At 58.4% G+C, this 21,882-nt stretch overlaps 1 long non-coding RNA gene across 1 annotated transcript; it reads right to left on the minus strand.

Annotated features, from left to right (window-relative positions):
* Positions 1 to 9,920: 9,920 nt before the first annotated feature.
* Positions 9,921 to 11,955, minus strand: LOC147574560 (uncharacterized). The gene is made up of 3 exons (XR_015243755.1): positions 11,769 to 11,955; positions 11,375 to 11,570; positions 9,921 to 10,888 (listed from the first exon to the last, which is right to left on the minus strand). It is a non-coding gene; the product is annotated as an uncharacterized LOC147574560 (long non-coding RNA).
* Between the last annotated feature and the right edge of the window lie 9,927 nt (positions 11,956 to 21,882).

Consider the following 21,882-nt stretch of genomic DNA (forward strand, 5'->3'; position numbering starts at 1 on the left):
AACGTGGCCCAGCGGCGGGCGAACGGACTGAAGCATACGTGAGAGGGGACGCCGGACATGGGCAGCGGTGGCACTGGCCCGAGGGAGGGGTGTCCCCAGAGCCCGAGCCGGCTGGGGGGCGGAAGGAGACAGCTTCCATGTCAAGGCAGGGAGACGGGAGCGCTCAAGTTTCTGCATCTGGGAGCCAGAAAGCTGCTAAGTGCACAGCGTAGTTGGGAAAAATCTCACTTGATCAAGACAAAGGAGGCTGAAAAGAGGCAGCCAGGCGACCCTGAGAGGTTGTGAGTGGCAGGTAAGCCGGGGAGGGCAGGAAACACTTGTGTTGGGCAGAGGGCTCGTGAGTGTTTCAACTTCATGTTGTTATGCTATTTATAAATGTTTTTAATTTTTTTTTTCAACGTTTTTTTAATTTATTTTTGGGACAGAGAGAGACAGAGCATGAACGGGGGAGGGGCAGAGAGAGAGGGAGACACAGAATCGGAAACAGGCTCCAGGCTCCGAGCCATCAGCCCAGAGCCCGACGCGGGGCTCGAACTCACGGACTGCGAGATCGTGACCTGGCTGAAGTCGGACGCTTAACCGACTGCGCCACCCAGGCGCCCCTATAAATGTTTTTAAACCTCAGGACCGTCACAATAGAACCGTTGTGAGATCAGATGCAAGAGGCCGAGGGCCCGAACCAGGTCGGGGACAGGTGTGCCGATGTGAATATGCACACCCGACAGAGGCCAGGTGCAGGGTCGAGCCCCGGGACCAGGCGGCTGGGAGGATGTGGGGAGGTGGTGCTGGGACAGCCTGACCATGGTGTGGATCGCGTTGGAGGAGGCCCTCGAGGACCAGCCACCAGTTCCCGCCTCATCATCTCGCGGGGATTCAGGCCGGGCCTGGCCAAGCGGCGGGCAATCGGCAACTTCTCCTGCGATGCCCAACACTGTTGAATAACAGAGCGAGTGAGTTCTGAGTCGGTGGTTTGGGGGTAACCCGGAGAGTCTCTGGGGCCCCAGCCACCCTTTCTCGGCGGTCTGCTCCTTGGGCAGAGCGGGGTCCGGCTCGGATCTGAAGCCCCCCTCCCCGGGTGTCTGTGATGGGGCATCTCAGCACAAGGTGTGTGTGTGTGTGTGCTGGGGGGTCAGGGTTGTCCCGTGGGCCTCCCGAGAATGCGAGGCATCCAGAGAGGGGTGAAACCGTCTGAGCCGATGATGCAGGGATTATGAGGGCCCACCCACCTCTCTGCATGGTTCCGACCCCCAGAAACCTCCTGTTTTCTTTACAGGAGCAAAGGCAACTGATCTGTCACGAATGACGAGTTCATCCCAGGAGGCCTGGCCCATCCCAGGTCCAGGCGGCCGAACCCCAGGGAGAGGATTACCAGGCGTCTCGTATGCGTCACCGCCTTTAATTTGCTGGAGAGCGTTCCCCCCCCACTTTCAGTTTACTTTGTCCTCTCGGCAACCCTGTAAGACAAGCGGGGAAAACCTGGCTTCACCCTTCCCTTATGTGCGTGATGCTGTCTCCACCCATTACATGGATCGTCAAATGATAATACAGGGAAACTGAGGCCCAGAAACGTTAGAGCAGCTGTCCAAGGGGCCCCAGTCAGGCCAGACCCGGTGCCTTGTAACTTCTGAGTTGAGACTCTTCTTGGACAACAGCGCCTCCCGGAAGGGTCCTCAGGGATGGTCATGGCAAAGATCTGTGCTTCGTACGTTTACAATGCATGAGGTGGGTGGGGGGCGGGGGGGTGGGGGGTGCCAGGAACTGACTGAGGAGGACCTCAGAAGCCAAGGGCAAAAGTTTCAGCTTTTCCCAAGAGCAGGAGGGACCCACCGTCTCTCCAGCACGGGGTGGTCGTGGTGAAGAAGCCTGTCATCAGGGTGAACTGGATGCCCGGGAGACCATGCGGCTTTTTCGGGGGCCTGAGGAGTCAACGCGAAGGAAGCCACGCTCTTTGACCTCTGCGGGTGGTACAGGCTTGCCCTGAGCCAGGCCTACGTCCACAATGCCCTGGGCTCCAGGCCATGCCAGTCACCCACCAGGACAGGGAGCTCCACTCTGCTGCTCGGGGAAGTCTAAGGATGTCTCCTTCTCCAGGGTGTCTCCATGCACAGAGTGTCTCCATCCCTGGGAAGCCTCCATCCATGGGTGCCTTCATCCCCAGAGAACCAGGAGACCTTCCTTCTCTTTCCTTTCCTGGACCAAAGAACACTGGCTGGCCGGCCCCAGCCCTAGGTACTGGATCCAAATTAATTGCCTTTGTTACTTTAACGGTGCAAGCGTCCCTCCAAATCTTTTCCATGCAGCAGATTCGTGTATGCTGCTAAAAATACGAACACTGACTCACAGCTTCTGAAGATGGAAGAGAGAAAGAACTCTGCGTGGCCTCTCTGCTCTTTGGAGTCAGGCCAGGGTGCCAGCACGGGCCGAGGGCCTGAGAGCAAGCAGGAGCTCGCACACAGCTACAGAAGGGGCAGAGAGAGAGAGAGAGAGAGAGAGAGAGAGAGATGTCCAGATGGGACGGAGGGGTCTGGACAGGACCCAGGGCTCCGGGCTGTCAGCCACACCCTCAGGGCACAACTCTGCAGTTGCCAAGAAACCTTTCGCAGCATTTCTTTGAGTCCTTCCTCTGCTCCGCTTTTCGGGGTGTTACCTTGTGAGAGGGGTAGATCTCAGTGCTTGTTTATGGTCTTTTGTGCCACTTCCACCACCGTCCAGCTCAGACCAGCCTTGCAGCCGCCGTGAGAGCCTCCCTGATAATGCCCGGATACGTCTGAGGGTCCCTGATACACTGGACCCTCCGCGTGGCCCCGGTGGAGAGCGGGCTGCTGGAGAGATCCACAGGGCACCAGCCTCACCCAAGATGAGCAAGACAGGGCCGTGGCCACCCCTCCTCTCCTGACGCCCCAGCCTGCCTCGAGCCCGGCACCCTGCCCCGGGAATGCCTTGCACCCTTCTATCTCCACTCTCACCTCCACCCCGGGGGCCGAGACGCAGCATCTGGAAGAAATGAGACTCTGCCTGCAATTGGCAACCGGCTCAGGCAACCTGTGCTTCCTCCTCATCTAAATGAGGGCATTAGCAGATGCCCCCAAAGGGGATGTGAGTTAAGGGAACGCAAATACGTAAGACCGCCCGCCCGATGCCCGGCCGGAGAGGCGCGCGTGGTCACGGATTAACGCGCATTGTTAGTTACTGTGTCCGACCCCGGCTCTGCTCTCCCAACGTGGGACCTCACTTACCCCATCCCCGCCCCACATCTGGGTCTCTGGCCCCTCTCCTTCCTGGGCCCCTCAGGGCTCTGAGTCATGGACAGTTGGCTGAAAAGCCAACTCTGTAAGCCCTCACCCCTGGGAAGCAGCAGCTGAAGAAAAGAAAGCCTTCAAGAGAATTTTCTCGGCAGCCAAGGCCCTGCGATGAATCAGGATTCTTTTCAATCCCTGACTTTATTCCAGGAGACCCCCTCGGGGTGCAGAGCCGGCAGGAGCGGGCACGCGGAGGACCCAGGGGAAAGGAGCCGGGTCTGTGCTGAGGAATAAGGTGCTACTGGGTCCCCATGGGGCTCTCAAGGGGACCTGTCCTGCTGTGTCTAGAACTGAGGGGCTAGATGTCCCTTCCCATGCATGAGCACCCCCCGCGGAGTCTGCCTCCTCCTTCTCCCTGAGGCATCCCCCCCCAACGCTTAGCCTCCTTGAAAATCGTCTACCCAACTGTGGTCGGTGTGGAGCAAGGGACAGGGAAGGAGATTTGGGGTGGGGTGGGGCCCTAAAACAAGAATGTGGCCAGAGGTGGCTGGCCACTCCTCCACCTGGGGCCACTGCCTCCGTGCCCAGCGCCCCGGGACCCTCCAGCCCTGAACGGCCAGCCGTGAGAGTGTCCGCCCTCAGGTCAGAGCCGGCTGCCAGCTGCCCCCACCCCTGCCCCCTCCTCGTTCTCCCCTGCGTGCGGTATCGGCAGAGCGCGGGGCAGCCGGGACGCCCGGTTCCCCGGGACTCTCAGTCGCGGCAGGCGCTTAATGACCAACTGCCCCACCATGCCTCCAAAGCACTGGAAAGTGCTGGAAGGTAGCTGTTAGCAGCAGACCACATTAAACAGCGAGCTGATCCAACTAGAGACCTGGTTGGGTGTGCTCAGTACGCCCGCCCCCAACGCTGCCACACATGCACCCCCTTTATGGGAGCTGCGCACGGCCACCTTGATCCATAGGCAGCTAATTATCCTGCAGCCGAGCCCTGTGGGGGAGAGGGGAGCGGGAAGTGGGAAGGGAAAGCCCGTAATTAAACCTTTGAGTGCAAAGTGTTCTTTCCATGTTGGAGACTGATTGAACCGAAAAGGAGGAGGGTCCTACCAGAAGGTTAATTCCCAAATCGGCCACCTCTGGTTTAACTTGGGAGTTAAGTGGGAGTTTTTTTTTTTTTTTTTTAAGATGGTGGCCTGTTAGAATTTTATTTTTATTATGCGGCCTGCCACAACGTTCCCTCTTCGTGCCCTTCTGGGTCAGGTTGTTGTAATAACGGCTCCAACTTGCTCCTGCCTGCCTCAGTCTGTGCCCCTGGGTGGCTTGCTCTGAGCTCAGCCGCCCGGCTGGCTTTGCCAACGAGAGATGTGACGCAGCGCCGACTTGGGAAGCGCCCGTGGCCTTTGGAACCCCGGGACCACCAAGGGAGAAGCCCAGGCTCACCTCCCCGAGGCTGCGAGGCCACGTGGGCCCTCTCAGCCGGGACCTTGAGCCCAGCCAGCCTGCTGCCTGCCTGACCCGCCCGGCTAATCCACAGAAAACCGAGAAGTAATGAACACAGTTCTCAGCCACCCAATCGGGGGGTCATTTATTGTCAGTCACCTAACCTGGGGGTCATTTTATTCTTTTTTTTTAAGTTTACTTACTTATTTTGAGAGAGAGAGAGAGAGAGCACGAGCAGGGGAGGGGCAGAGAGAAGGGGAGAGACAGAATCCCAAGCAGGCTCCACACCGGCAGCGCGGAGCCCCACGCAGGGCTCGCTCCCACAAACCACAAGATCGTGACCTGAGCCGAAATCAAGACACAGATGCCCAACCGACTGAGCCACCCAGGCGCCCCCATATATAAGATTTTTAAGTGGCCATACACTCTGGCATAGCACTGTCCACAGTGTGCCCTCAAGTATACAAAGTTTAAGATTGTTTAGTTCAGTATTGTTTGTCACAGTAAAAGAAATTTTGAGCAACTGACCGTCTGTGCCCAAACCCAAGGCAAACCCAAGTATCCAGTGAACCAAAAGAAAAGACGCGAAAAAAAGGTGTCCTTTTAGCAACCAGGTGTCCACGTCCCCACCGCGTCCCCTTTGGGGTCACAGCACACTTGTCAGAAGGCATCAGGCCACCGGACATTTTATCCTGGGCCACGGGGGCCCACACCCTCCCCCTGAGGACAACGCCCCATCGGGTTACGCTCACTCATCCTGTAGGGGCGCATTCATACTTCCCACGGGTCGTCACTTGAATTGTATTTTCAGTCACTACTTAAAGCCTTGTTTACAACAGCATTGATTGAAGTCTAGTCCATGAAATGTAAAAGAATGCCTGTTTTTTTAAAACAATATTGCCTTGTATCAAATCATACACAAGTGTCTATCAAGGGATTCCCTTACTTAGTTACGATGCATCCGTACAGTGGAAAACGATATTGTTTTTAAAAAAGAACGAGATAGGGCCACCTGGGTGGCTCAGTCGGTTGGGCATCCGTCCGACTCTCGATTTCGGCTCAGGCAGTGATCCCAGGGTCATGGGATCGAGCCCCATATTGGGGTCCATACTGGGCGTGGAACCTGCTTGAGATTCTCTCTCTCTCTCTCTCTCTCTCTCTCTCTCTCTCTCTCTCACTACTTCTGACCCTCCCCGGCGCTCGCTCTTTCCCCATGTAAAATTAAAATTTAAAGAAATAAAGAAATAAAAGGATGTGGGGCTCAAATGACCTGAGCCGAAGTCCCATGCTTAACCGACTGAGCCACCCAGGCGCCTGAAAAGTATCTTTATTTTACTAGCCTCCACACCTGACGTGGGGCTTGAACTCACAACCCCGAGATCGAGAGTCAGATGGTCTACGGACTGAGCCAGCCAGGTGCCCCTGGTAACCTGTTTCTTGATTTGGGTTCAGGTTACCCCGATAAGATCACTCAGTAAAAATGTATCAAGCTGTGCATTTATGATGTGTGTTATTTTCGGTCTGCTCATTCTGTACGTACAGTACATGAGGCTTTAATAAACGATTCACGGATAGGGGCGCCTGGGTCGCTCAGGTGGTTAAGCATCCGACTCCTGGTTCCGGCTCAGGTCGTGATCTCCCGGTTCATGAGTTCAAGCCCTGCGTGGGGCTCCGAGCTGACAGTGCAGAGCCTGCTTGGGTTTCTCTCTCCCTCTCCCTCTGCCCCTTCTCCACTCGTGCTCTCTCTCCCTCTCTCAAAATAAATAAATAAACTTCCAAATAATTAAACAAATGATCAACGTATAAAAACGAAAACGAAAGTGCAAGGTTTACGAGACAAACGCTAGAGGAAAAGCAAATTTTAGTGCCAAACACACAGTAGGTTGCGAATCCTTTTTCAAAGCGTGAGGAACTCCCAGAGGCAAGGCTCCAGATTCCCGACTTTTCTGGCTTTTCTCTTAAGCAATGACTCTTGGGTCTTCGTACAATAGACCTGTTTTCCTAACAAACAAAAGGAATACGTAATTATTATAGCAAGTTTAAGTACAGAGCCTGTTGCCCCCTGGAGAGACCCCACCCGCACTTCCGGATGCCCTCGCCTGTGCGTGCACACGCACGCACGCACGCACGCACACTCACTCATGCCCTTTTAAGCGCTTGGGAGCCCTTCCCGGTTCAAAGGGCGAGCAATGAAAAGCAGAGGATTGATTCTTCTTTACCCAGCTGCCACTTTTATGGGGCCCAGGCCCCTTCGGGTGACGGAGAGAGGCGGGGAGGCACTGATGAAATCTCACAATGACACTCATTAGAAACAGCAGCCAGGAACCTCCCACTTCTGGAGGCAGCCCCCCTCCTGCCCACCCCTGCTGCAGGGGAGCGGGGGAGCGGCGCTAGAAGTCCCCGTGTGGAGGAGGGAGGGAGGGAGGGAGGTTAAGGGAAGGTCATCTCTCTCCGTCTCTCCCTGTCTCTGTCTCTCTCGCGCGCTCTCTCTCTCAGCCCCACCCCTGCTGATGGGGTAAGGGGAGTGTCTGCGCTCAGGGCAGTTTGGTGTCACAGCCGGCCCGGCGTCTCGCCATACCTCTGGCCTCTCTGCACCACCAGTCCCTTATCCGGTGCCGGCCTCAGTCCCCACATCTGTGAAATGGGATGTTTACATCATCCGCCTCCAAAGGGCGTTTTCAGAGCATCCCATGGCAGCGCTCGCGGTTTGTAAAGTGTCACCGGCTGCGTTGTAAAACATCACGGTGTCAAAAAGCACAGTTTCTGTTAATGGAGAGAGAGAGACAGAGAGACAGATGACAGATCCCGGGAACGGTGAGTGTCGCTCAGGACGCGTTCCAGCGTGAAATGATCTCTGTGGCCCGAGGAACAGGAGGGGACAGAGAGAGGGAGGACCCAGAGTCAGGGCGGTGGTGTGGGGGACGGCGGTGGGGGGGGGGGGGATCTCCAGGCGGCACCCCCTTCCCGCCTGGCCAGCCCAGCAGATCCAGGGCCGGCCCCTCTCCTCCTGCACCCCCTCCAGACGGTTTCCAGGAAGGTCTCGGTTGCCATGGGAACACCCGTCCAATTACTCTGCTTGCAGAAAATCACTTATCAGCCAACTTGGTTGGAACACATCCCTTCTACAGAGCAAAAACCACCTCTTGGGTGTTCACCTCCCTCATAACCGGAGCTTTGAGTGAAGAAATGGAAAAGCAGGCAGGGAGACTCAGGCTTCAAGAGAGGGGGTCCTCGGGTCAGAGGCGGGTTCGGGAGGGAAGCGCGCCCCCCCGCAACCCCCCCCATACACCACAGGTGGCTCCCTCTCGTCTGCAGGTCGATGGACCCATTGGAGCCCCGGAAGGGGCCGAGCGATAGCAGGGCGTGGAAGGACTAAGGCTATTCCCTTCCACCCCGTCCACCCTGAGCCAGGCTCTTCTAGACACTGGGCGTGCAAAGATGTCTCTGTTCTTCCCATGGGAGGCTCGGAGACGGGGTGGGGTGGAGACCAGCGAGCGGATCATTAACAGTAGGCAACAGAACGATAGGATACGTAAGAAGTAACCCAAGGAGGCCAGAGACTGAGGGAAGGCGCCTCGGAAGCTGGGTTTTGATGTACGAATAGGAGCCTGCCAAACACACCATGGACGGAAACGGGCGCTCTGGGCAGAGGAGAAGGTGCTTACGGAGCGGGGTCGTGGGTATGAGAACCACAGGTAGGTGAGCCGTGCCCAGTGCAAAGCCCTGATGGGGAAGGGAGGGAGGTGGGCGGGGCAAGATGGGGAGGGTGCCCTTCAAGGAGGGTGCTCTTGGCCTGTGCGCGGCGGGGAGAGCTCAGTCACGCTGGGACGTGGCAGACGCAGGCGGGATGGAAAGCCAAGCGACCAGCCCGGAGGCAGGGCCACCATCAAGGGGAGGTGGGGAGGCCTGAACTCATACCGGTGGCGAAAAGCACAGGGGGAGAATCGCGGATGTGGGTCACGGGGGTGGGGTGGCGGGACCAGACCTCCGCCCAGTTCTCAGCTCTGGGACGCCCAAGTCCCGAGACAGCCTTAACCAGAATGACGAAGGGCAGGCCTAGAGGAAGGAAACGAGGTCAGGAGGGGTCACGCTGAGGAGGGGCGGGGCTGGGCCGCACAACCCCAGGAGGCCGACCGGTGTCCCGAGCTCTGGAGCCAGACTGCCCAGGTTCCAGCCCGTGTTGCTGCTCAGTGGCGAGCCGTGTGGCCTTAGGCAAGTCAGCGACCGGCTCGGGGACTCAGTTTCCTCCTCTGTAAGATGACACCCACCCCACTGAGGTCAGTAGGAAGGGCCCCAGGGGGCAAGCTGATATGCCCTCTTTGTGCCCAGGGCTCCCGGCCGGAACCCTCCACCGCTTCTGCCCGGGCTTCGCCAGGCCAACGTGACTGCGTGGCCCCCTCCAGGGAAACCACCCTTCCCCCACCCCCTCCTCGGCACAACTGAGGCACAGTGGGGTGGTGAGCTGGTCTCACAAGAAAGCAACCAAAGTCGCAACCAGAAATGGGTGGCATACGAGGCACCTGGGGGGCTCAGCGGGTTGAGCGTCCAACTTCGGCTCAGGTCGTGATCTCGCGGTCCGTGAGTTCGAGCCCCGCGTCGGGCTCTGTGCTGACCGCTCGGAGCCCGGAGCCTGCTTTGGATTCTGTGTCTCCCTGTCTCTCTGCCCTTCCCCCACTCATGCTCTGTCTCTCTCTCTCTCTCTCTCAAAATAAATAAATAAACAGTTAAAAAAATTTTTTGGGAATTCCGAGCCCCGTCCAGCCCCACACCAGGTGCACATCCTCCGGGGACATCAGGACAGCAGTGAAGTAGGAAGACGATGTCATTGACCCGAGTTGTTGTCTCCTCCAACCCCAGGGGGATGGTGTCAGGAGGCGGGGCCTTTGGGAGGCGGTCAGGTTACGAGGGATCAGTGTCCTTATGCCGAAAGAGCCCCCATTCTGCGACCCGAGGACACAGAGAGAGGATACCGGCTATGAACCAGGCCAACCACCCTCCAGAACCGTGAGAAATTAATGTCTTTTGGCTGTAAGCACGCGGTCTGGGGTGCTCTGTTAGAGTCGCCCAGACAGGCAGGGAGGGCAGACGGGGCCGAGTCCCCTCGGCAGCTCAGTGCCTGCCATCTGAGATCTGACCTCCCCCCGGTGTCTCGTACCCAGCTTCCCTCCTACAGGACTTGCTCCTTCTTCTTTTTTTTTTTTTTTTTTTTTATAATGTTTATTTATTTTTGAGAGAGAGACAGAGATAGAGCTTGAGCGGGGGGGAGGGGCAGAGAGAGAGAGGGAGACGCAGAGTCCGAAGCAGGCTCCAGGCTCCGAGCTGTCAGCACAGAGCCCGACGCGGGGCTCGAACCCACGAACCGCGAGATCATGACCTGAGCCGAAGTCGGACGCTCAACCGGCTGAGCCCCCCAGGGACCCCAGGACTTGTTCCTTCCCTAGGAATCGGCAGACTGGTGACCGTAGCAAGGAAATCCCCCCACCACCCAAACTTATGGCAAAACGAGTCTGCTGCTCTCCCCCCGTCACTTCCTCCCTCCCGGTCCGGGAAAAGCCTGCCCTTGCTGCACTAGGACCGACCCAGCTCGGGGAAGAACAACCCGCTTTGACAGTGGTGACCCGAAGTCTGGTTAGCGCTCTCCCGCCAAACGCAAGCCCCCGTCCCCGCACACAAGACAGTACACCCCTGTGCGTGTCCCTGTGCCCATTCTGGCCTTTGGGAGCTCGCACGTGGAGTGTTTGATCCTCCCCGCCATCGCGTCTTCGTGGGCGCTCGCTGCGGGATGCCCCCCCCCCCCCGCCTGGCACCCCTCGCCTTATCCCTCTGGGCACACTGACTGTGCCCTAATCCCGGGCTGCCTCCTGGGTGACTTCCTGGGCACAGAGACCATGTGACTCCCAGATGTCCTGCTCTCTCCATGTTGCGTGCTCATGCGTGCACCTGCCACTGAGTGCCTCCTGGCTCTTGGGACGGAACAGTCAGGTCTCCGTCCCCTCCTGGATCTTGGAGGACTCCGATGGAATGACCCACCAGCAGACACACGGCCTCCCTCCCAGCGGAGCCAGAATGAAGTGACTCCGCTGTGGTGAGCTCCCCGCCAGGCTCCAAGTTCCTCAAAGCCGCCAGCCCCGCGCGTGTTCCTTCCCTGGTCCTCGCCCCGTGCCACGCACGGCGCCCTCACCTGCGAGATGCTCCGGAAATGCACGCTAGCAGCTGAAGGAATGAATAAACCCCCCAAATGCAATAGACTTAAAAATCTCACGTCTCAGGCTTTCTAACTCTCCCTGGCGGCCGGCGATCATCGGCCAGGACGCAAGGAACCTGGTACGTGTCTGGGTCAGAAGACCTCGAGGCCTCGGCCAAGACCCGGTAGGGCCGTCATGGCCACTGGGGTGCCAAGTGGAATAATCTGCCTGCAGAGCCGGGCAGGGCGAGTCCGGGCATCAGGGGGGCAGCGGGGAGTGGAGGAGGGGCTGAGACCGCAGGACAGGTTGGGGCAGAAGGCCCAGGGTCACTCCTAAGCAGTCAGTGCTCTGGGGACCGTTTGACTGCAGCTGCATTGGGGTAGTCCCCTCCCCCCCCTCGCAACCCCCCCCCCCACATCTGGGACCACCCACTGAGCTGATGGACTTCCACACACACCCCCCCCCCCAGGGAATTCGCAACTCCTAGACCAGCTGGGATCCTTTCTCTCTGTACCTCCCTCCTCCCAGGACAAGGACCTCACTGCTGACTCCTTGGGGCCTTCAGTCCTTGGCACCTGCTGGGGACGACCCCCCGGTCTTCCAGGGACTCAGATGCTCCTCGAACACCCGACCCCCATTTCCCGGGCCACGCGACGGTCTTCTTCATTCCTGGCAGGGACGGAAATCTTGAACGCTGGGGCTTTCCAGACCTGTATTTGAAAACCAGAGCTTGCGCCTAAGTGACGTTGGACACGTCTACCTCCCGGGACAGAGATTTCCTGTCTATTCTGTGGAGACAATGCGACCTCGCCGCCCCCTCCCCCAGGACTGCAGGGAAGGGGCCCCGAGAGATGGCGCACAGGGAGCCCTGACCCAGAGCCCCCCACCCTCCCGTCCCCACACCCCACCTTGCTCCGAGGGTCCGTCGAGCACACCCGTGAACCAAACACTGGAACGTGTGCTTTGACAAGGGCCTTCCGTGCCGTTGCATAGATAGACCAGCAAGTCTGGAAGCCTTGGGCTTGAACATCAAGATGTAGGAAATTGAAATTCTGGAGGCAGGGCAGACGTTGGGAGCAGGACCGCAGTGGGGACCTGGACTGATTCACTCCCCCGCCCCGGGGACAGACACATGGACAGACGCGCCCGACCCCAGGGACACACCCTCCTGCTTCACCTGTTGCCTTGGCCACGACCTTGCCCTGTCCTTGACACGGGGAACAGCTGTGGCCTGAACATCGGTGGCTCAGCACGGAGCCGGTGCCAACAGCGGCCCTCGGAGGGAATAAGTGTCCCCTCCCGCCCCCAGGAGCAAAACGACGCAAACACCACGGGCATGAGACCCTCGCCAGACCCGAGCAGCCCGCAGGTGCCAGGCTTCGGTTACAAACTACCCTGTTCTGATGAAGGCAGGGAAAACCTCCAGAAGGGAAAAGAGCGCTCATTTTCGAGGTGGTGTTTGAGGGCAAAGCTCTGTGGAGCCGTCCCGGCCTCCTCATGATTTTACCAAAAAGGAGGGCTGTTTTGGTCCGCCCTAAAGCACGCACGGGGCATCCTCTCACCGAATACCTATTCCGCTCCAGGGAGAATGAATCTCTTCCTTTCTAGAACAATACAAAGGTGGGGGCGCCTGGGTGGCGCAGTCGGTTAAGCGTCCGACTTCAGCCAGGTCACGATCTCGCGGTCCGTGAGTTCGAGCCCCGCGTCGGGCTCTGGGCTGATGGCTCAGAGCCTGGAGCCTGTTTCCGATTCTGTGTCTCCCTCTCTCTCTGCCCCTCCCCCGTTCATGCTCTGTCTCTCTCTGTCCCAAAAATAAATAAACGTTGAAAAAAAAAAATTTTTAGAACAATACAAAGGTGGGGAATTAGTGTGTAGTCATTAATGGGTAATTTTAGAGGCGTTGAGCAGAGTTCATAACATCACCCTGAATAAATCTGCATTTAACTGAACTCCTTTTTTTTCTCTCTTCTGTGATTTTTTTGTTGTTGTTGTAGCTGTAATTATTTTAAGCGAGGTTCTCCCTAATGAAAACAAAGAACACTGTATGTGGGAGAATCAGCTTCTGGGGAGGCCACGGGTGCAGTGGTGCCCCGTTTCCTGCCTCAGCGCCCAGGCCCCCGGGGCCCTCCGTCTCCGGTGGCTTCTGCCCTCCGTGTGACAGCAGGTGCAGGAGGGTGGGGGGGGTGTGCACGCGTGTGTGTGCGTGTCTATTTGTCTCTGTTCCCTTATTGCCCGGATCCAGAAGGATGGGGTGGTGCACAGGAGAGAAGTGATCCGTGAGCCAGGAGCTCTGGATGTTTAGTCTGACTCTACAGTTAACCAGGGGAGGGACCTCGGGCACCTTGCCCTCCATGTGCCTCAGTTTCCTCACCTGTAAAGTGCCAGGGTCTCTCAAGGCCTCAGCTCAGTCAGGCAATGGATGTCCTGCCCGGGTCCTCGGGGACTCCATCAGGGTTGTGACGTGCACTCAATGTGTCACAAGGGGGAGCAGGTCCCGTGTCCCCACCCTCCACAAGCCACTTTCCAGAAGCTTCCGCCAAGCATGGCACACACACAGGAGAATACTGGCAGGTCCCGCCCTCTGGGTTCTTAACATCAGGACTTGAGGGACAGAGGGGCGGCCAGGCAAAGGCTAGGGGACGACAAAGCCCACCCGGACCTGTGCGGCCGCGAGTTCTGGGTCCTCAGACTCTGCCCCGCCCCTCTCGCTTGGGCAGGAGCCTGTCCCCTGGTGAGTCCCCTCTGCGGGAGGCTCTGGATACCTTTTGGCCACTTAATTCTGACTTGGCAATTTTCGTGTCTTACGTTCCCAACCACAGTCTCCATGTTGCTAAACCCCCTTCTCTCGGGGCCCCAATCTCTGGGTTTCTTTCTGCCCCCAACCCCAAGCTACTCGTGGGCCCCTGATTCTTGGAAGCATCTTTCATTGGACGGATTTTACGCTGAGCTTTCCCTACTGCTACCTGGCCCACTCAGGCTGCCTTCCCTGGCAAACACAGGACTGGAGGTGCACAAGGAGGGGGTTCATTCAGGCCTGTCCGGTGGTTCCAGGCAGCAAAGTGGTCCCACCGCCCAGGACTTCCCAGGCCAGACTTTTTTTTTTTTTTTTTTTTGAAAGAGAGAGAGAGAGAGAGAGAGAGAAAGAGAATGCATGGGGGAAAGGGACAGAGGGAGGGAAAGAATCCCAAGCAGGCTCCACACTCAGCACGGAGCCCGATGCGGGGCTCGATCCCACGACCCTGGGATCCCGACCCGAGCCGAAATCGAAAGTCAGACGCTCAACCCACTGAGCCACCCAGGCGCCCCTTTAGGCCAGACGTTTGAATGGCTCTTTCCGAGGGGAGTCGAGAGGTCAACGCAAAGGCCTGCGCTAAGAGCTCGGGGAGCTCAGAAAGAAACCAGTGGTCTGGGGGCGAGGGAGCTCCAAGCGGGGTCCCAGGGACGTGGTCAGAGAGCAGCGAGCTCTAGGATTCTACATGATGCATCGACTACCCTCGGATTTAGGGTTCTAGCTGTGCCAGAAGCAGTGGGTAGGGCGTGCCTTCCCGGCACAAAGAGGGACGGTCCCTGGGACAAGGTCCCTCCCTTGTCAGCACGGGCCCAGCCTGCCTCTCCCCGTGTCACCCCAGGACCTTTGCTCCCAGCGGCCGGTCCCTGGGAAGGAACAGTAACTTCATGGAACGCAAACCGTGGTGTAGGCCACCCTGTGGCCGTCTGGAGGGCCAGCAGGGCTCAGGTCAGCCGAGGACTCAGGCCTGCTGGACCCTGTGTCCGGAAGGACGGGTCCAGTGCCCACCGTGGCCAGTCCCCTGCCCGCCCTCGGGGCACCGCTCGCGGGAGCCAGGCCCTCTGTCCCCGTCCCTGGCCACAAACCTTTCCTCCCTGGGGTGCTGAGTGGCTCAGGGGCGGAAAACTCCACCCTGATTTTTCATTGTTTTTACAGAAAAGTTAGTTTCTGCCAAAAGGAAAAAAAATTAAAATGGGAACAGCCTTCTTCCCCCCTGAGAATTGTTTTCTCTTCATTAAACCCTCTGGTCTGGCTTGGCCGGCCACCAACCCTGGGCCAAGGAGATTTTTCTCCTCTTTGGCTGAGGAAGCCTCCCCCCCCCCACCCCGGGGCCCCCCCCCACCCGCCCTTCTGTGAAGGCCCAGGGCCCCTCCGCTTGGATTGGAGGCAAGAAAAGAGGAGGGACGAGCCGGGAGGATCTGGTGGGAGGGGAGAGAAGAGAGAGCGACAGGCGGGGGCCACTCCAGACCCCAGACCATCTCCCCCCCCCCACCATGAGGCCAGCCGCTCTGGACACGCAGGTTAGGGTTCCGGTTTCGAAAACCCCATCCGTGAGCTTCTCCAGCCCCGAGGCCTCAATCCCTTCTTTCCTGCCACCTACACCCGACTCCCTCTCCTTGGAGAACGCGTCCCCCAGATCCCAGCTCCCAGCCCGCCACTGCGCTCACCATTAAACCCCGCTGAGCTGTGGGTGGTGTATATTCCCTTTCCGGTTTCCTCTGACTCACATGCTGGGCGAAGGGGGGTGGTGGGGAGCAGCCCTCCGGGGGTGGGCCTTCTCCTGCCCCTCCTCGGAAGATCCTGGGGTAACTAGGTCTGCGTCCCCCCCACCCCAGCTCGTGGCACCCCCGCCAGGGCCCAGCCCCGCCCCGGCCCTCGAAGCCGGGCCCTCTGCCCATCTGTCCCGGGCGGGCTGTGTCCGTGAGCTCGGCTCGCTGCCCCCCGCGAGGTCGGAAGAAGGGGTAGGGCAGGCACCCGGACCAACGGCGATTGAAATGACGGTTCCTCCACGCACGAGGGGAAAATCCACCTCCTCCCGTCACCTCCGGAGAACCCCAGGGCAGAGGGACAAAGGCTGGCACGGCTTTACATAAGGGCACAGGGTCGGAGATGCCCAAGGTGGCCCATCCACGTCCCGGCAGCCTTTCACCGTGGCCTCACCGACCGGCTTCCCCGCACCAGCACCTGACCTCTCCCTTGGCCGTGAGCGCAGCAGAGCAGGAGGGCCGGGGGGCTAGCGCCTTCCTCCCAAGAAGGCAGCCCATGGTCAAAACCCCACAAGATGTGGCGGCGACGCACTCCGGCTCCCCTGGGTCATCCGCCCCGGGGTCACACACCCAGTTCCACATTGTGTCCCAACAGCCCGTCATTCCCCACTGCCCTGTCGATGGGGAAAGGCGATGCCAGAGCACCCCCCTTTCCCCGGCCCCCATTCACACAAACCACACAAATAAGGGAACTGGTCAGCGGTCAGTGCCCTCTCAGTCAGCAGTGCCATGGGGCTGCCTCAGAAACCTAATAATACCGTCTCCGGCTCCATTATTAAAGGTATTGTCCCCTGAAGAAGGGAGGTGATTATAACTCACTGTCCTCCACACTGGCCTGACATCCTGGCCTCTTATTTAGTTTTGGGTCGGGGGCAGGTGTCTGTGCAGAGACCAAGCTAGTTTTCTGTGAACTAACCAGGAAGGGAAGGGATCTTGAATCCAAGCGCCTTGAAAAATGGTTAGGACCGCAGAAGACAAACGCAGGCACAAAACCCGCTGAGCAAGAATTCTGAAGGACTGTGCTGCTCCAAAGAAAAGAGACACGGGGCGCCTGGGGGGCTCAGTCGGTCAAGCGTCCAACTTCAGCTCGGGTCACGATCTCACAGTTTGTGAGTTCGAGCCCCACATCAGGGTCCGCTCTGACGGTGCGGAGCCTGCTTGGGATTTCCTCTCTCTCCCTCTCTCTCTGCCCCTTCCACGTTCTCTCTCTCTCTCTCAAAAATAAACAAATAAACTTTTTAAAGAGTTTTACAATTTAAAAAAACCTTTTTTGAAAGAAAAATAGACTCATTCTTGTGTGGCCCCGAGTGGCAAAATTAAGACGAGAAGCTGCAAGCCCCGGAAAACAGATTTTTCAGTCTTGTGTACGAGGAAACATCGTAGCAGTCCTGGCCGCCTCAAGATGGCAATGGCTGCCACCGTGAAGTACTGAACTCCCCGTCCCTGGAAGCATTCAAATGCTGGAAAACCAGTGTTGGGGGTACGACCAGCAAATTTATCATTTGGCCCCAAGGACCAGCTAACGGACTACTGCCCCTTTGATCTGACATTCGGTAACATTCTTGAACATCAAAGGGGGGGGGGGGGGGCGTTGCACAACATGCAGGAAGGTGGGCGGGTGTAGCAACCTGTCTCTTATCAGCAGGTGACTGGACCGTCCCCCACAGAAGGCAGCTCACCCCACATGTCCTGCTCCTCACCCTTGCTCCCTGGGGCCCCCGACTCCACCCCACCCCGAGCAGCTTGTCAAAAAAACAGCAATCTGAAAAGTCCCGTCGGGAAAGTCTGGGAAACAGCATTTTCCGTTTGTGGCACCGCTGAGTCGGGTCGGACGCCCCCTCGACGTGGTGCCCCCGCCCAGCTGGCCTGTTCCCGCCTCTGAGATCAGATGACATTTTGCTGCTCATCACTCCCCCCAGGCTGCCCCGACAGAACTGCAGGCCACGCCCCTTGTCCCTCCGACGGCGACCTCCCGGCTGCCCTCCTGTCCTGGGGAGGCATCTTCCTGGTCGGGCTCTAAACCCCAGGCCCATTTGGAGGATCGTGTAGGTGGTCGAGCCTCCTCGAGGACCCGGGGACTCTCCCTCCTCCCCCTGAGACCCCCCCCAACCCCCACCAAGGCATTCCTGCCCAGGTGTCTAGGACCCCAGGAAAGGAAAGCCCGGTGCTCAGCGCTCCTCGAGAATGGATGCTGCTGAGGCCCGGGCGCTGTGGCAGCTCTACTGTGCGCTGAGGAGGGGCCCCGGGCTCCACTGTGACCGGCCTCTTCTAGGGCAGAAGGATGGCTGACCAGGGGTAAACTGAGGGAGTAGTGGAAGGGTGGTCCTGGTACCCCATCCTCTCCTGCCGGCCCCTACCACCCTCTTGCCGTCCAGAACAACTCTGTCCCCGAGTGTCCCCCTGAGCCCAACACCCCCATCGGCTCTCGCTCCCCCGGGGGCCACACACGCCTCCCAGTAACCCCCTTCTGTCCTCCCCCCCCCTCCCCATTTCTTCACACAGGTCCTGTAATTGGAGGCCCAGAGGAAGGCCAGCGGTCCCATCCCCTGCCCACGGGCCCGTCGGGGACACTGGGGGATTTGAAACGGCCAAACGAGATCCAGGGGTGTCCTAGAATGCCTAGCACACCTTCCGGGCTATCTTCCCCTTTTTGATGTCCGCGAGAATTTTGCCATTCTGCAAGTTGGAGAAAACGCACAGTAATGCACGCGGCCTCGTCCACGCAAGGCACGTGAACTGTGTTCCCTGGAACGTGGCTGACCGCCGCCCCACGGAGAGTGTGAATTCGCAGCAGTGGTCCCGGCCTTCGGCCGTCCGGCTCCTGGCACCAGCTGTAACACCACACCGACGTCTTCACCAACCCGTGCGTTGAATGAGCTCTTTGCACGTACTTCTTCGGTATTCAGAGCAGAGTCGTGAGCTTGCCTTTCAGCAAAACGACCCCTTAACAGGCATGGGTCTCTCGGGGGCCCGGAGGTCAAGCTCTGTGGGCAAGATTCGGGGGGAGGGGGCCACGCAAGGGTTTCTTCTCTGGTCCTAGAAAGGAGAAGGGTACGTCGCTCCCTGTAACCCTCATCCTGTCCCCTCCGGCTCTGCTCCAAGCGACCCGCCATTTCTGCAGTTACTGAGTGACATTTAGATCCCCATGTCGCCACTGCTAAGGCCACCTCTCCCCTGAAATGACTTACAGCGCTTCCGGCACAGGTGGCCTACGGGACCGAGGCTCATCGGGGGCCAGGCCTGCGGCACGCGGTGCCACAAGGAACTGGATGCTCCCAGCAGGACCACGGACAAGACAGGAAGGTCCCAGTTGTTGCCCCAGAGCGGGTGTCGCAGGGAGATCTCGGGCCTCAGCGTAGGGACAGGGGCGGAGACTCGGCCTTTTCTCGCCCCTTGTGGCCTACAGAAATGTGCCCACGGCAGCAGGAGCAAAGCCAAAGGGCGGGCGTTGGCGAGGACCAGGACCGGGACCCTCGCCACGCTGCGGGGGGTGCATCCCACGGTGTAGCCACGCCTCAAAGAGTCGCTCAAATGGTTACGCACAGAGTTAGCGCGTGGCTCCCCGGGTCCAGCCCTCGGCCTCCGTCCAAGAGAAACGAAAATACTGCGTTCGAACGCAACCTCGTCCACCGATGGTCACAGCAGCGCCACGCACGACAAGGAGGCGAACTGTATCAGTGTCCCTCGGTGCCGAGCGGATGCCCAAGGCGCTCTCTCCCTACAGCAGACCTCTACTCGGCCATGAACAAGAAGGAAGTGCTGACAGACAGGCCTCCCCTCGGACACAAAGCGCGATGCCGAATGACCAAGGTCGGTAGCAAACGGCTGCCCGCCGCGTGATTCTGATGATGTGAACCATCCAGGACAGGCAAATCCACAGACACAGGAGGCTGATTCCCGGTTGCCGGGGGCGGGGGGGACAGAGATGGGGGGATGACAGCTGACGGGTACAAGCCTTCTTTCCAGGGTGATGAAAATGCTCTGGGGCGCCTGGGTGGCGCAGTCGGTTAAGCGTCCGACTTCAGCCAGGTCACGATCTCGCGGTCCGTGAGTTCGAGCCCCGCGTCAGGCTCTGGGCTGATGGCTCAGAGCCTGGAGCCTGTTTCCGATTCTGTGTCTCCCTCTCTCTCTGCCCCTCCCCCGTTCATGCTCTGTCTCTCTCTGTCCCAAAAAAAATAAATAAACATTGAAAAAAAATTTTTTTTTAATAAAAAAAAAAAAAGAAAGAAAATGCTCTGAAGTCCTCCGTGGCGATGACCGCAGGGATCTGTGAATATCTCACAATCCACGGATCTGCGCAATTTCGGTGGGTGGATTATACGCTGTGTTAGTTTGCTGGGGCGGCCACGCAAAGTAGGACAGACCGCGGGTGGCGGGTTGGGGGGGCCCTAACCAGACAGTTACACTCACATCCTCGAGGCGGCGCGTCCGAGATCCAGGCGGGGGCAGGGTGGGTCTCTCCCGAGGCCTCTCTCCCCGGTTTGCAGGGGCCACCTTCTCACCACGTCCTCACGGGGCCTCTCCTGGGACCACACGCACCCCTAATGCCTCCCAGACTCACCTCCTTGAAGGACACGAGACAGGCGCCTGGGGGGCTCAGTCGGTTGAGCCCCCTCCGACTTCGGCTCAGGTCATGATCTCACAGCTCGTGGGTTCAAGCTCTGCATTGGGCTCCGTGCTGACAGTTCAAAGCCTGGAGCCTGCTTCGGATTCTGTGTCTCCCTCTCCGCGCCTCCCCCTGCTCCCTCACACACACACACACACACACACACACACGCACGCACCTGTGCAGTATAGCACAGACCCTCTCCTCGACTTCCATCCTGTCCAAGAGCCAGCACGCTGACAAGCCCAGCCTCCTTGAGGTCCTCAGCCACCCCTGGCACATTTCACTGTCTCAAGGCCGTGCCACCTGCCATCCCCTGGGCCCGGAACCCTCTTTTCACGGACACTGAGAGCTCAGCGCACTTCTCGCCTTGTCCGAGAGATCTTCCCCAACCGCACCATCCACACGAGTCAGACAACTTGCTATAAGGGGCCAGAAAGTAGGTAGTCCCAGCTTTACAAGACAGACGGTGTCTGTGGCAACTATTCAACTCGAAAGCAGTCGTAGACAGCACGTGAGGGAGAGTCATGGCTGTGTCCCAATAAAACTTTATTTATAAATCCAGGTGACAGCGAGCCAGATCTGGCCCCTGGCTGATCTAAAAGAACAACTCCCATCATTCTCTAGTCTTTCCCCTCTGCTTGGCTTTGCCCAGTGGCCCTTGTCACCCTGCGACGACACATTTTCTGTCTACTTTGGGTAAGCGTCTGACTCCGGCTCAGGTCACGATCTCGCGGTTCATGAGTTCGAGCCCCGCGTCGGGCTCTGTGCGGACCGCTCGGAGCCTGGAGCCTGCTTCGGATTCTGTGTCTCCCTGTCTCTCTGCCCCTCCCCGGCTCACGCTCTGTCTCTCTGTCTCTCTCTCTCTCTCTCAAAAGTAAATAAACATTAAAAAATTTTTTAAAAATTCACTGAAATCAACACAAAATCGTAGCTAACATATATAAATACATGCTTATATTACATACTTATGCACGTTTGTATTACGTGTGTTACGTACATCGTATATGTAATATATAATATGTGTGTCAGGTGGATATGTGTATATGCGTATGTACACATATCTTTAGTGCTCATTTGTCAAGCTAATAGGGAAACAGAGCCGAGGAGGCATAAAGTAACGTGCTCAAGGTCACGGGGCTGGGAGGGGCAGAGCTGGACAAACCCGGTTCCAGACCCCTTCCCGGGAAATGGAGGGTGGGACTGGCCCACGGTCTGCACTCCTGACACCACACGTCACTCCCCACCTCCAGCGGCAGACGCCCTGCTCAACGACAGCCCCGTCTCCTGTGGAGTCTGCACCCACCTGGGCCTCCGGCCCGGCCCTCTAGGCGGCATTGGCAACGGGTCAGCAGGTACTTGGTGCTTCTTTCCCCGGCTGACCCGGAAAAGGCCAGCAGAGCAATCTGTCTCGCTCACCGCCCCCTGGGCCACCGGGCCAGGCATCCGCCTGCTCCCTGGGCTCTCCTGGCTCCACCTGGAGCCGCTGAAAAGTCGTGAGGACTTCAGCTCGGGACCAGAATAGAACGCTGGCGGCTTTTAAAACAAATTTGCCGCAGAAAATGAGATCGAAGTTTCGGTTTTAGCACCGACTTGCTACAAAGGGTGATGAACGAAGGTGAGACGGTCTGTCGAGAAGATGGTTCGTGCCCCCTGGTTACTGTCCTCTCCGTCTTCCTCTCTGTCTCTTTACCCGCCGACCAGCCTGCGGTCCCCACCCGCACCCATGAAGGCGAGCTCGAGATGCCCCCGCACCTGCTCAGTGCGGAGGGGCGGCCTCGTAGGCTGCAGGGATGCCATCCGTCGGTTTCCACACACACACGCAGGGTCCGTGATCACGGCTCTTTGGGCGGGTTCTCTCA

This window comes from Puma concolor, chromosome E1 (genome assembly GCF_028749965.1).
Source record: "Puma concolor isolate L17-30 chromosome E1, mPumCon1.1.hap2, whole genome shotgun sequence".
In the NCBI taxonomy this organism is placed as follows: domain Eukaryota; kingdom Metazoa; phylum Chordata; class Mammalia; order Carnivora; family Felidae; genus Puma; species Puma concolor.